We start from the raw sequence: 12162 nt of genomic DNA on the forward strand, positions 1-12162 counted from the left end.
AATCGGGGTGTAAACAAATACTCGTTGCATTTCACCAGCTGGTGTCCTGACTGGGTGTACTTCTCGTAACGGATGCTGTCTGTCTATGTAGAATGGTTTACTTTCTGGGGGTGAGACGTGAACAAAATGCGGATTCAGAAACGTTCTGTATTTGTGGCGCTGTTCTAGAATGACACTAATTAAATCGGTACCTAGACCTTTCCATCTATACTGTAGTAACTCGTTCAGGACATCATGTAACGGACCTGGATCAGAATGTTGACCCTCATACAGTGTAATGAGGTGCTGGATCATATACATACCCACCAGTCGCTGCTCGGCTGGGGGCAGTTTCAGGAACATTTGTGCCACTATTTCGTCTGGAAAAGTGGTAGAATCAGTAGCCCATCGGACTGCTGATCGGGCTAGTTCTTGTTCATGCATGGTACTAAGTTCACTATAACCGATTCGTGATTTCAGAATGTGATCGGTAGCTTGAAATACTTGCTCTAGAGAACCTTGTTCTGGTGCTGGATGAGGGATAACTTTCTTGTAGTCTAGACGTGAATGTCGGTCGGAAAGTCTAGTTCTACCTACATACGCTATTCTGGAAGGATTCTCGTCGTCTACCTCTTCAGTAGAAGAGTCATTTTCTTTCTCGCTTACTTGTGCTGCTTTGCGTTTCTCGTGTAACCTTATTATTTCTTTACGTATTTTCTTGTACATACTCTCTATACTACTGATGGTCCTGTGTTTACCCTCGGCTATATTATCACTCCACCTTGTCAGAACTCTCATTTCGGTCGGATCTTTAGTCGGATAATCTTGTTCCCTTATTAAACAATTAATTAGAAACTTTAATAGTATGAGCTGGGTCTCAGCTTTCCTTAGAGAAATAACTTCGCCAACACTTTCTGGGTCTGTTCCTGTACGAATGAAACGATATATTCTGTCTAGATCTTCTTTCCTATTCGGTAGGGTGTCCAAATACTCGGTCACCCGTCTTACACGCAATGAATATATAACCATACTATCATCACCTGGGACTGGATCATAACGGCATTCGGTAAGAGCTCGCCTGATATCTGCAACGGACTGATATTTGGGCGTACGCTGTAACGCACGTTCATGTAATTCGGCTAATATTACTCGTTTGTGTGGCGGCGGGGTTCCCGGGGGACCTCCTCCCGTGGCCCCTAAACTGGAATCGTCGACTGATACTCTTCGTACTGGCAGAGTGACTGGTGTAGCGGGTACTGTAGGCTGGACCGGGGGTACCGTAACGGGTGCCCCGGTGGCTGGAGGAACATGAGTTACATTATTTACAGGAGCTGGCGGAGCAGGATTTGCATATTCTGGGACTGTGTCGTCCAAGTAGGACGAGAGAAAAATATCAGCTGCGGTCGGTTTGTGACGTAGCTTGGTCGGAACTAATGGCGGCGGAAAATTACTGGATGCCTCCGGGGTTGCTTTTGGCAAGCCCTCGGCAAGAAGAGGGTACATACCCTTGATAAGGGCATTCCTCTGTCTGTCTGACTGTTCAGTTTTAACTCGTTCACCTATTTCAATTAATTCCCTTTCTTGGGCTCTTTCTGAGGATTCTCTACTTATTTCTGACTTTCTGATTTCTTTTTCGGTTCTTTTATGAGATTCTTTGCGCCATAACTCGATGGCATCTTTCTGTGACTGTCTGGCTTTCTTTTTCCATAATGCTTCTTCTACTCGCATGATGCACTCGGCATCCCATGTGCCTGAAACAGGCCATCTATATTTCTCTTCTAATTCCTTGGTATACTCGACCCATAAATCTAGATATAATATGGCACTTATGCCATGCTTTTGATACATAAAATGACCTGGACTGTCCCTAGGCGGGACAGGAACTGCTTCTTCGAGCAGACCTTTTCTAGTTTTTAACTGACGTAACTTGGAGAACAGAGGCATGGCTGAACTAGAGTCTAGACACAATACAATACACAATGAACACGATGATTACTGGAAAACAACACATTCATACCACGACATTGAAAACACATTGAAATAACATTTAAAATAACAGTTCGAACAGAAACATTACCTGAAATACTTGAAAACGGAAACACATGAATTTCTCGAGAACAGAACTTACTAGAATTACTAGATGCACTGCTGAAACAGTACGAAACTTACCGGTCTCATAAAGAGACACGTCAGGACCCGCATCCACCTAGGTGGACACTTCGTGTTGGATCTGTGTACCCAAACCCACGGACCAGAGACAAATTAATTGACCCTGTCTAGATACTACCCCAGCAACGGTACTCACCGGGCAGCAAGAACGGAAGGCCTCGGACTGGACTGGACTGCTACGACGACGGACTACGAACTTCGGACTTCAGTTACGGGTGGGCCTCCGGATACCTCGGACCTTGGACTCTCGGCTTGGGCTCTGGTCGGGACTCGCCGCGTTCCTCCACCGCCTCGTCTGGATGCTGGACCGCAACCTCCGTCTCCTCCGTGGGCCTGAGGGATACTTGAAGCAGAAATATCTGCACGTGCACGGTATGGTTCCGTCACGGCTGCAGAGGTTCAGGGGGCTGGCGTGGCTTCTCCGGCGCGTGGGGAAAGGGCAAGTCCCTATTCGGGCGCCATTATGTGGTAAATAAATAAATAATACCTCTATTTTTGACTAGATATACAATAACAGATAGCTCAATAAATAAGAGTCAAGATTCGAGGTAGCTGAAGTTTGCAGGCTTTAATACAGCATAAAGGACAGCAACAGGACAACCTGCACGGGAATAGGATGGCAGGGCCTGGCAGGGGGGCCCCGACAGCTGTCGGGCAGGATCTGGGATGAGCGCGCTAACTTTTAATAACAGTACACAAGTATATATAGTTAAAACAATTGCATTGCAGTACATACAGTAGGCGTAGCAGTGGGCGGGGTTTGTAGCAGTCGCGAAAGATAAGGCACAGAGTGGGTGTAACAAGAGGCGTGTACATAGACATGTGATGTAAACGTAACAGAATATGTCATAAATGGGGCGGAAACATGGAGGGGGCTACCTAAGGAGCCGGGACCTCTGACCTAGTGGTGCGCGCAAACTGGCAATGACGTGTTACTAGGAGAAGCTGGGGGCTATGACATCTGCGCTAGAATAGGAGACGAAAGTCTGGAGAGTCAGAGCGACATGTACCTAAACATTATCTAGTATCTGATGTTTAGAAAACATATTGATAGAATCCAAAAGTTATCAGGGCAAAGGCTAACAGACTCTAAGACTGGTGCATGCATTATTCTACATGTAGTGTGTTGAGGAATATTAAATGACCATTAATACAGTATTTCTCTTACATGGAGACGTAAAGGCTAGACGATGACTGAAACTATTGATGCGATTCAGTAGCTTAGGAATGCAGAGAAGGAGAGCTGGACTGATAACTAGAATCATAACATACTCTTGGCAGACTGGCAGGCAGAGCCAGGCCGAGCCGGGCACTGTGAGGCTAGAAGTAAGTGAAGGGTCAGGGATACAGGTGGGGCTGTATCGCTCCTCAGCGAGGGTTCAGGAGACAGGAGCTGAATCTGGTGTCCGGGCCCTTTTGAGGCCTAGAAACGGGGACTTTTACTGAATTAACGTGCACACTGTGAAACGTGGCAACATAACTTTACATAGGCCTAATACTCGTAGCTTTCACGAGAACTGGGAACTGGTATATTAGAGTTGGACACAACTATAATTGCGTCTTTAATCAATCATAAGGGAATACATATGCATATTAGTCATGCACATATAACATAAGATGGGGAACACGTAGGGACACAGAACATGGCAAAATTTACTTTTCCACAGTGTCACAACTGTTTTTCAGGAGTATGCCAGACGTACGCCTATAAAAAGTTATACTATAGACATACACACGTTGAGAGTGATTCACAAATGTGTCAAATATTTGTAGAACTGAGGCATGCTGATGGCTAATGTACACAACATATGCAAATACCACAACAGATCAAGGTCCAGATTCAAACATGCTTTGCACTGGGTTTACGCTACAAGCAAACCCAACGTTAACTTGACACAAACTGTTCAGGTGGAATTTACTATCTTATGCAAAAGTGTTGCCTTGCATTACTTTGTGTCAAGGGGGTATTAAATGGTGGAGCCTGGGCGTTCCCATGCAACCACCCTTGGGCTTTGACATAAATCCAATGAATTGTGGACAGGGATTTTGGCCAAAATCCCACACCCCCTCAAGGCAGGTGCAGCAAGGAGAAATATTTTCAGTTCTCCTCTTTGTTATCACTTTGCATGTGTTATGCATTATACAGCACACATACACAGTAAGAAAGTCTTACAGCATAGGTTTTGTACTGTAAGGAACTTTTCCAGTGCAAAACCTATTCTACAGACAAGGAGACACACTTTCACTATAATGTGATAGTGTCTGCACTGGTGCATTACTGCCTGGAGTGCACTAACGCATGGAGAGCGCAGAACAGCTTATTAGTAGATATGGTACTGTTCTGCCGTATCATTTTCTCACAATGCAGCACAGCAAATTTACTTGCTGCTCTGTGTTGTGTGACTTCTTAATAAATATGGCTCCATATATTTAATTTTTGAAAACTGCATGTAGAGGAGTGAGCAGGAAAATTCAATGCAGGTAGGTTACCACTCAAAAAGTAGTAACTGCTTGGACATTCATAAGCATGCACTTAAGTGATTATCTGATTCATACCAAATGGATAAGGAATATGTATGGGAACAATACGGGTTAAAGCAGACTGATCTGTCGAGATGTTACTGGATATGTACAGGAAAGAGGATCATTAAGGTTAAAACAAAATTCTGAAGAATATGGTCATCTGAATACTTGGGAAGGTGAGCGTGAGACTGTATCCAACTTTATAAGGAGTCTGAATTACAATGATCTTGAACTTCACTGTACTGATAACGCCAGCAATCAGAGTGTGGATTTTCTTGACTGGCAGGTGTTTGTTGTGGTTGCTAAACTCAAGACCAGTCTTTACAGAAAGGAAACTGCTGGTAACAGTTTTCTGCACATCAGGAACAGTAATCCGAGAAGCCTCATATGTAGAACCCTTATGAGGAACCACTTAGGGCCAGAAGAAACTATAGTGCTGAGAAGGCTTACACCTGTGAAGAGATTACCAGGCCACAGACAGAGTGGATATGACATTCATACACCACAGACTGCCTGTTAAAAAGGCCATATATATGTGATATATGAAAAGTGACAATAAATATCCAAGACACACAATACCTATACCAGATTGATTACAACCTTCAACAAAAAAAGCTGGTGATATACGCTTACTTCTATGCAAACACTGGCATATCCTTAAGTCAGATAAGACCATAGCTTAATCATCAATAAACAACCCCTGATCAGTTTGTGAAGAAGAGTCTGCGAGACTCCCTGAGCAAAAACATGATCACGCATGGCACTGAAGGTGCCATTCGTAAACCTTGCTGCTTTTTTAGATGCAAAAGATGTACGATCTGCAATACAAGCACCAACATATTGTTAGACCTGGCATCCTTGGCATGGTTTTCCCCTGTAGTTTTGCCTCTGCCTCCTGTGTTTATGCTGTGTGCTGGACTTCGATTTTGCTGATTTAGATGCTTTGGGCAATGTGCCACTGCTGATCAGTGCCAAAGTGCAAGTGCTCCCTCTGTAAATTGTGACTATGGATTGGTGTTTCCATGTTTGGCTTGTTTGACTTACTACTAAGTCCCATGGTGTGTGCCCAGGACATGTAAGTCAAATGCTGCCAGTGAGCCTGCAGCACTGACTGTGCCATCCACACAAGCAGCCTTTTAAAAGGTTCTCAGACCTTCCATTGCAGTGTCTGTGCGAAGTTTGGTACTGCAATGCCAGCCTGCGAAGTGCACCCACTTGCTAGGCCCTAACCTTTCATTTTCTTACATGTGAGTCACCCCTAAGGTAGGCCCAAGGTACCCCTGTGGGCAGGGTGCAGCGTCTGTGAAAGGTAGGACATGTTGCGGTGTGTGTAACATGAACTGGTAGTGAACTACATGGAATTTCGTTTTTCACTATTGAAAGGCTATCTGTCCCTTAGGATAGAATGGGAGTTTATTTACATCTTATACATAAACCTTCCCATTCGGGACAATATAGGAAGGTGAAGTTTAGTGTGCCTGAACTCAGAATCTAAAGATGTATCTTTTAGTAAGGATGATTTTTACATCCTGTGTTTGAAAATACCACTTTTAGAAAGTAGGTATTTTCTTGCTTAGCCATGTTGTGTGCCTCTGCTGGTTGTGGATTGACTGTTTGGCTTTGGAGTGACAGGGGGTGGGGATGTGCATTCACTGTAGACAGCCATGGGGGCTGAGGGGGTGTTGGGGTGTTCCCTGCCTTTCCTGGGTGAGTCAGGGCTGGACTGGGTAGATCTAGGCTGCATTTAGAGTAGGGGGAAAGGATTTCTCTTCACCCGAATGGGCCTGGTCTGCCTTACACAATGCTAACTCCACCTTCTTCCGGTGAAGCTGCATCAGAGAGGACAGAACTGGTTTTGACTGAGCACAGAGCCTCTCTGACACCAGAGAACAAAGAGAAATGCTGTATAAATATTGGGGCCCATACCCAGAACTTTCGAATACTTCTGAACTCAAAGGGAACCGCTGAAAAGGAGAAAATCTGGGAAAGCTGAAGGAGAAGTACTGCCTCTTTGCTGTATGCGGTCTAGGGTTGGCCTGCAGTGGCTGTTTCTGCCAAGGAGAGGACAAAGACTTTACTGTGTGCTGGGTATCCTACTTGAAGAAGATCTCCAAGGGCTTGTAGTAGAGCTTGCCTCCTGTTCTGAAGTCTCAGGGCCACAAAGATGTCACCAACAGCTCCCCTAAACTTCCTGGCTGGGAGTTCTGACCTACCAAGAGGTGCCTGTTGCTGAGTTGGGCTTCTGGAGGTTGTTCCTGCTGTTGGAGCTGCAATACAGACACAACTACGAGAAGCACGACTCATCTGCACCTGTTTCCGATGCATTGCTGAAGAAACCGATGCATCGCCTACCCGTGGCTGGAGAAATCGCACCTGCACCGATCTCTGAAGTTCGAGATCACCGCACCGATTCCCCCGCAGGCCCTGCTGTGCTGCTGCAAGAACCAATGCATCATGTGATCATGGCTGGAGAAAACAACGTTGCACCATTGCTGCTGCCGCATCGAGAACTGACATATCCCCGATCCCCATGCATCACACCGGGGTGCCAAGTCTACAAGTACATCGAGGTGGCAGTAGGAAACCAATGCATCACCTTCCCTTCAGTAAGGAAATAAAGCATCACCTCCCCTTAAGTAAGGAACTGGTGCATCACCTCCCCTGCTTGGCAGTATGGAACTGACGGGTCACCTCCCCTTGAGTAAGGAACTGACACATAACCTTCCATCGGTGTAAAGAACCAATGCATCTCCTTCCCTACGGCTGTTTTTGTTTATGATTGTGACACATCCAAGGTACTTTGTGTTGAAAGAGTCACATCTATGGGTTGCTAATGAGAGAACTTTTTTTACCTTCTAAAAGTTATATTTTGATATTTGTATTGTGGATTTTTGTAGTTTTGATCTTGTTTGAATTAGGGAAAGATTGTGTATTTTTCTAAACTGGTGTGGTGTCCATTTGTAGTGTTTTCACAGTATTACAGTATGTGTGCACAAATGCTTTATACACTGCCTCTGAGATAAGCCTGTATGCTCATGCCAAGATACCAAGACGGTGAGCAGGGGTTATTTAAGAAGTCTATCCCCCTTACACTTACTAGGAGGAAGGGTCTCTACTTGGACAAAGGTGCAAACCATTGCCAACTACAGAGCCCCATTTCTAATGTTGGTGGTCATTGGTGAGGATCTGGCCTTGCAATTGTACCCTACATACAGTGATTGGTGTACACTACTAGTATAGTGCAGCCCATTACGTGACCACATACTATTGGTGGAACCTTTTCTTTTTGGATTTTGTTTTGCAACTTGTGAACTGCCAATTTTCACCCTGACAAAACCAGCATCAATTGCATCTGTGGCTATTGAGTTTGAAGAGGATAGGGTGGAAACCTACACTGTGTCACAATTGAAAGCCATCTGCAAGAAATTTAAAATCTCAGTAAGAGACCTATCCAGGAAGGAGGAATACCAAAAGGCACTGAGGGCCTGGTTGGAATCAATGTATGCCTTTGAGCAGCCGAGGAGCCTGTGGAGGAGGCAGAGAATTTAGATTGGCAGCAGGATGGGCTATTGGTTTTGCCTGGAGGGAGGGTGCTTTCCATGAAGGGCAGCAGTGTGTCTTCAGTAGTCTGTCTCCAGAAGAGTTGGAGAACAGAGAGAGAAGCAGAGTGCATACATTGAAGCTTGCAAAGCTTAGGTTGGAGAAGGAGGATATGGAAATTGAGTTAGAGGGGAAGACACTGGTCCTAGATGAACATAGGATGCTCTTAGAGCATAATAAAGGTTTGAAGGAGCTGGACATAAAAGCCAAGAGTGTTGAGTCCAGTTCCAATGGTGGCAGCTTGTCGTCAATGCCTGGAGAAGGGAGGGTATATATTCCTAAGGAAGTGATCAAGGATTAGGTGAAACGTGATGACATTGGTTAGTGGTTCGGGTGTATGAGGTAGCAATGAGGTCCCACAGAATCCCTGAGAGAGACTGGGGAGGTGGAGTGTGGAACAGCTTCTTGGCAGAGGGGAGGGATACCTTGCTAGCCTTACCAGAAGATGATAAGATGGTTTATGCTCCTATGAAGGAAGCCTAAGCCAGGAGATATGGCTTGACCCCAGAACTATATATGTAGAAGTTTAGGGCCTGTAAGAAACTTGAATCACCCACTTGGGTGGAGTATGTTGCCTACTTTTGCAGAGCACTGGATGGTTGGGTGAAGGGTAGTAAGGTAAAGGATTTTCAAGGGCTCTATGATTTGATGGCATGAGAGCACTTGTCTGCTAATAGTTTTCCAGAGCTATACCAGCACTTGATTGACAGTAAGCTCACTGACCCCAGTAAGCTTGCTGTGGAGGCAGACTGCTGGGTCAGCACCAGGATCCACAAGGGGCATGCGGGAGACTCCACCAAGGCTGGACAGGGTCTCCAAGGGTAAACAAAAATAATTCCAAAAAGGGCCCCAAAGTAATTCCCACAGGAAAGGTTCCCAGTCCCCCGAGTCCCCCGGTGGTAAGAAATCATGGATTTCTTCAGGTAAACCTGCAAAAAAGGGTGCCCCACAAGTGTTATGTTTGTGATCAGGTGGGTCACTTCCTAGGGGATCCTAAGTGTCCCTAAACCACCACTGAACCCACTGGTGCACTGTCCCGTGGATTGACTAGTGTAGCCTTGGGGAGGATTTGGGTTCTGGGGGCGGGAGGGGGACCATCAGAATTAATCCTTGTCTCGCTAGGGGATAGTGAGATGGTCCGAAGGACCCATCTGCCCACAAACCATAAGAAATACGGGCAGTGGGTGACCATAGGTGGCCATAGGGTGCAGCCTCTGAGAGACACTGGGGGTAGTGTGACAGCAGTTAGTTGTCGTCTAGTGTCTGAAGAGCAGATGGTCCCCAACTCACTTTACCCAGTAGTTGCAGCTGACAACTCAGAGCGCCTCTGAAAAGTGGCACAGGTTCCCTTTGAGTGGAGGGGGGTTTCTCAGGTACCTTGAAAGTAGTTGTGAGAACAACCATGCCTGTTGACTGTCTGCTTGGTAATGACCCGGAGAGTTCCCTTTGGGAGAAGGTGAAGCACAGGTCACATCTGGAGATGTTGGGTCTGCCTGAGTGGGTTGAAGTTCATATGGTCCAGAAGGAGGCAAACCGTGAGGGGGATGCTCTGGAGCCTACATGTAAGCAAGTGGCCAAACTGGGGGATCTGCCTGAGCTGACCCATTGGGTCCTGTCTTTCTTGGATGAGTCAGAGGTGGGCTGAATAGCCATGGACTGCATTTAGATTAGGGGGAGGAGATTTATTTTCACCTGAATGGGCCTGGTCTTCCTTACACAATGCTGTCTTCACCTCCTGCCGGGAAGCTGCAGAGAGGAATGAACTGGTTTGACTGAGCACAGAGCCTCTCTGACACCAGAGAATAAATAGAAATGCTGTATAAATATTGGGGCCCAGGCCCCAGAACTTTAGAACACTTCTGGACTCAAGGGAGCCTCTGCCAAGGGGAAAAGCTGGGAAAGCTGAAGGAGAAGTACTGCTCCTTTGCTATGTGCTTTCTGGGGTTGGCCTGCAGTGTCTGTTTTTGCCAAGAGAGGACAAATACTTTGTTGTGTGATGGGTGCTGTGTATACTTCTTGAAGAATATCTCCAAGGGCTTGAAATAGAGCTTGCCTCCTGTTCTAAAGTCTCAGGACCAGAAAGACTTCACCACCAGCTCCCCTGAACTTCCTGTCTGGGAGTTCCGACCTTCCAAGAGGTGCTTGTTGCTGAGTTGGGTCTCTGGAGGTTGTCCTGCTGTTGGGAGCTGAAAAAGAGATGCAACTACAAGAAGCGTGATCCATCCGCACCTGTTTCTGAGCCATCGCCGAAAAAACCAATGCAGCAATTGCCCGTGGCTGTAGAAATCGAAACAAGCCTAATCCTGTGCACGATCTCCGAAGTCCGAGATCACAGCACCGATTCCGATGCAGGCCCTGCTGTGTGGCTGAAAGAACCAAAGCATCATGGGACCGCGGCTGGAGAAACCAACACAGCGCCCTTGCCGCTGCAGCATTGAGAACCGGCTCATCCCCGATCTCCACACATCGCACCGGGGCGCCAAGTCTACAAGGACACCAGAGCCACAGTAAGAAACCGATGCATCACCTCCCCGCACAATAAGAAATGCATTATCTCCCCTTCAGTAAGGAACTGACGCATCACCTCCCCTGCATGGCAGTAAGGAACCAACGCATCACCTCCCCTGGAGTAAGAAACTGACGCATCACCTTTACTGCGGTTGTTTTTGTTTATGATTGTAACACATCCAGGGTACTTTAGTGTAGAAAGTGTCACATCTATAGGTTGCTAAGGACAGAACTGTTTTACCTTCTAAAGGTTATATCGTGATAACTGTATTGTGGATTTTTTACATTTTGGTCTTGATTGGTTCAGATAAAGATTGTGTATTTTTGAAAACTGGTGTGGTGTCCATTTGTAGAGTTTTTACTGTATTATTGTAAGTGTGCACATATGCTTTACACACTGCCTCTGAGATAAGCCTGCCTGCTCGTGCCAACCTACCAAGGGAGTGAGCAGGGGTTATTTTAGAAGTGTATGCCCCTTACCCTGACTAGGAAGAAGGGTTCCTATTTAGACAAAGGTGCAAACCATTGCCAACTAGGTACTGATTTTGAAGTTCCCATTGTGGTGCCTATTTCCTAGGCACCACCGTGGGTACACCAAGAACCACCTGCCAGACAGGAGAAATCTCCAAATCTGGTGGGCAGTTCAACCACAGGTTTGGGGGTGCAGGCCGCCCGCGCATCGCCAAACTCATAATGAGGCCCAATATGGTGCCTATGTAATGTCATGTATCCAGCTGCTTTTTCATCATCAGTCCTTTTTCTCTTTTACACTATTCTCTAACACTATGTATTTGAGTTAGGGTCATCCTTTCCTGACCCATGATCAAGGTGCTGTATTGCCGAAAAATATCGGGGTTATTGCTGCAGTTAGAGAAAAATTCACTTCACAGGACTCGTGAGCCGTCGAAGTGTGCATGTTTTCCCTAACAGAACAGCTTGGAATTTCAGAGAGACACTTACATGGGTGCTCAGACCTGTACATGGGCCGCGGTGCCAGCAGCCGTAGGAACTTTTTGTCACTTGTTTGTTATATACATGAATATAAATATTTGTGTTATCACCGCTAATCAATTGTTTTAAATACATTGTGTTCGTATTTATTATGTTTGATAAATTGTAAGGATTATTATTATTTAAATTATTTTTCTTTGTGTTCTGTTTGTATGTAAATATGGTTGGAAGTGTTTTTTAAATATATTTTTTAATAATTCAATCAAATAATTTATTTAATTATGTGTTTAAATATTTTATGTTGTGTTTATATATTTTTAATTTGTAAAAATCTACCGCGTTACAAAACTGAATAAAACCAGCACTGCATTGTGACCCTCCTGAGTGTGCGCTTTCTTGGACCTTTGTCCGATATATATATATATATATATA

The sequence above is a fragment of the Lissotriton helveticus genome, chromosome 9 (genome assembly GCF_964261635.1).
Source record: "Lissotriton helveticus chromosome 9, aLisHel1.1, whole genome shotgun sequence".
Lineage (NCBI taxonomy): Eukaryota > Metazoa > Chordata > Amphibia > Caudata > Salamandridae > Lissotriton > Lissotriton helveticus.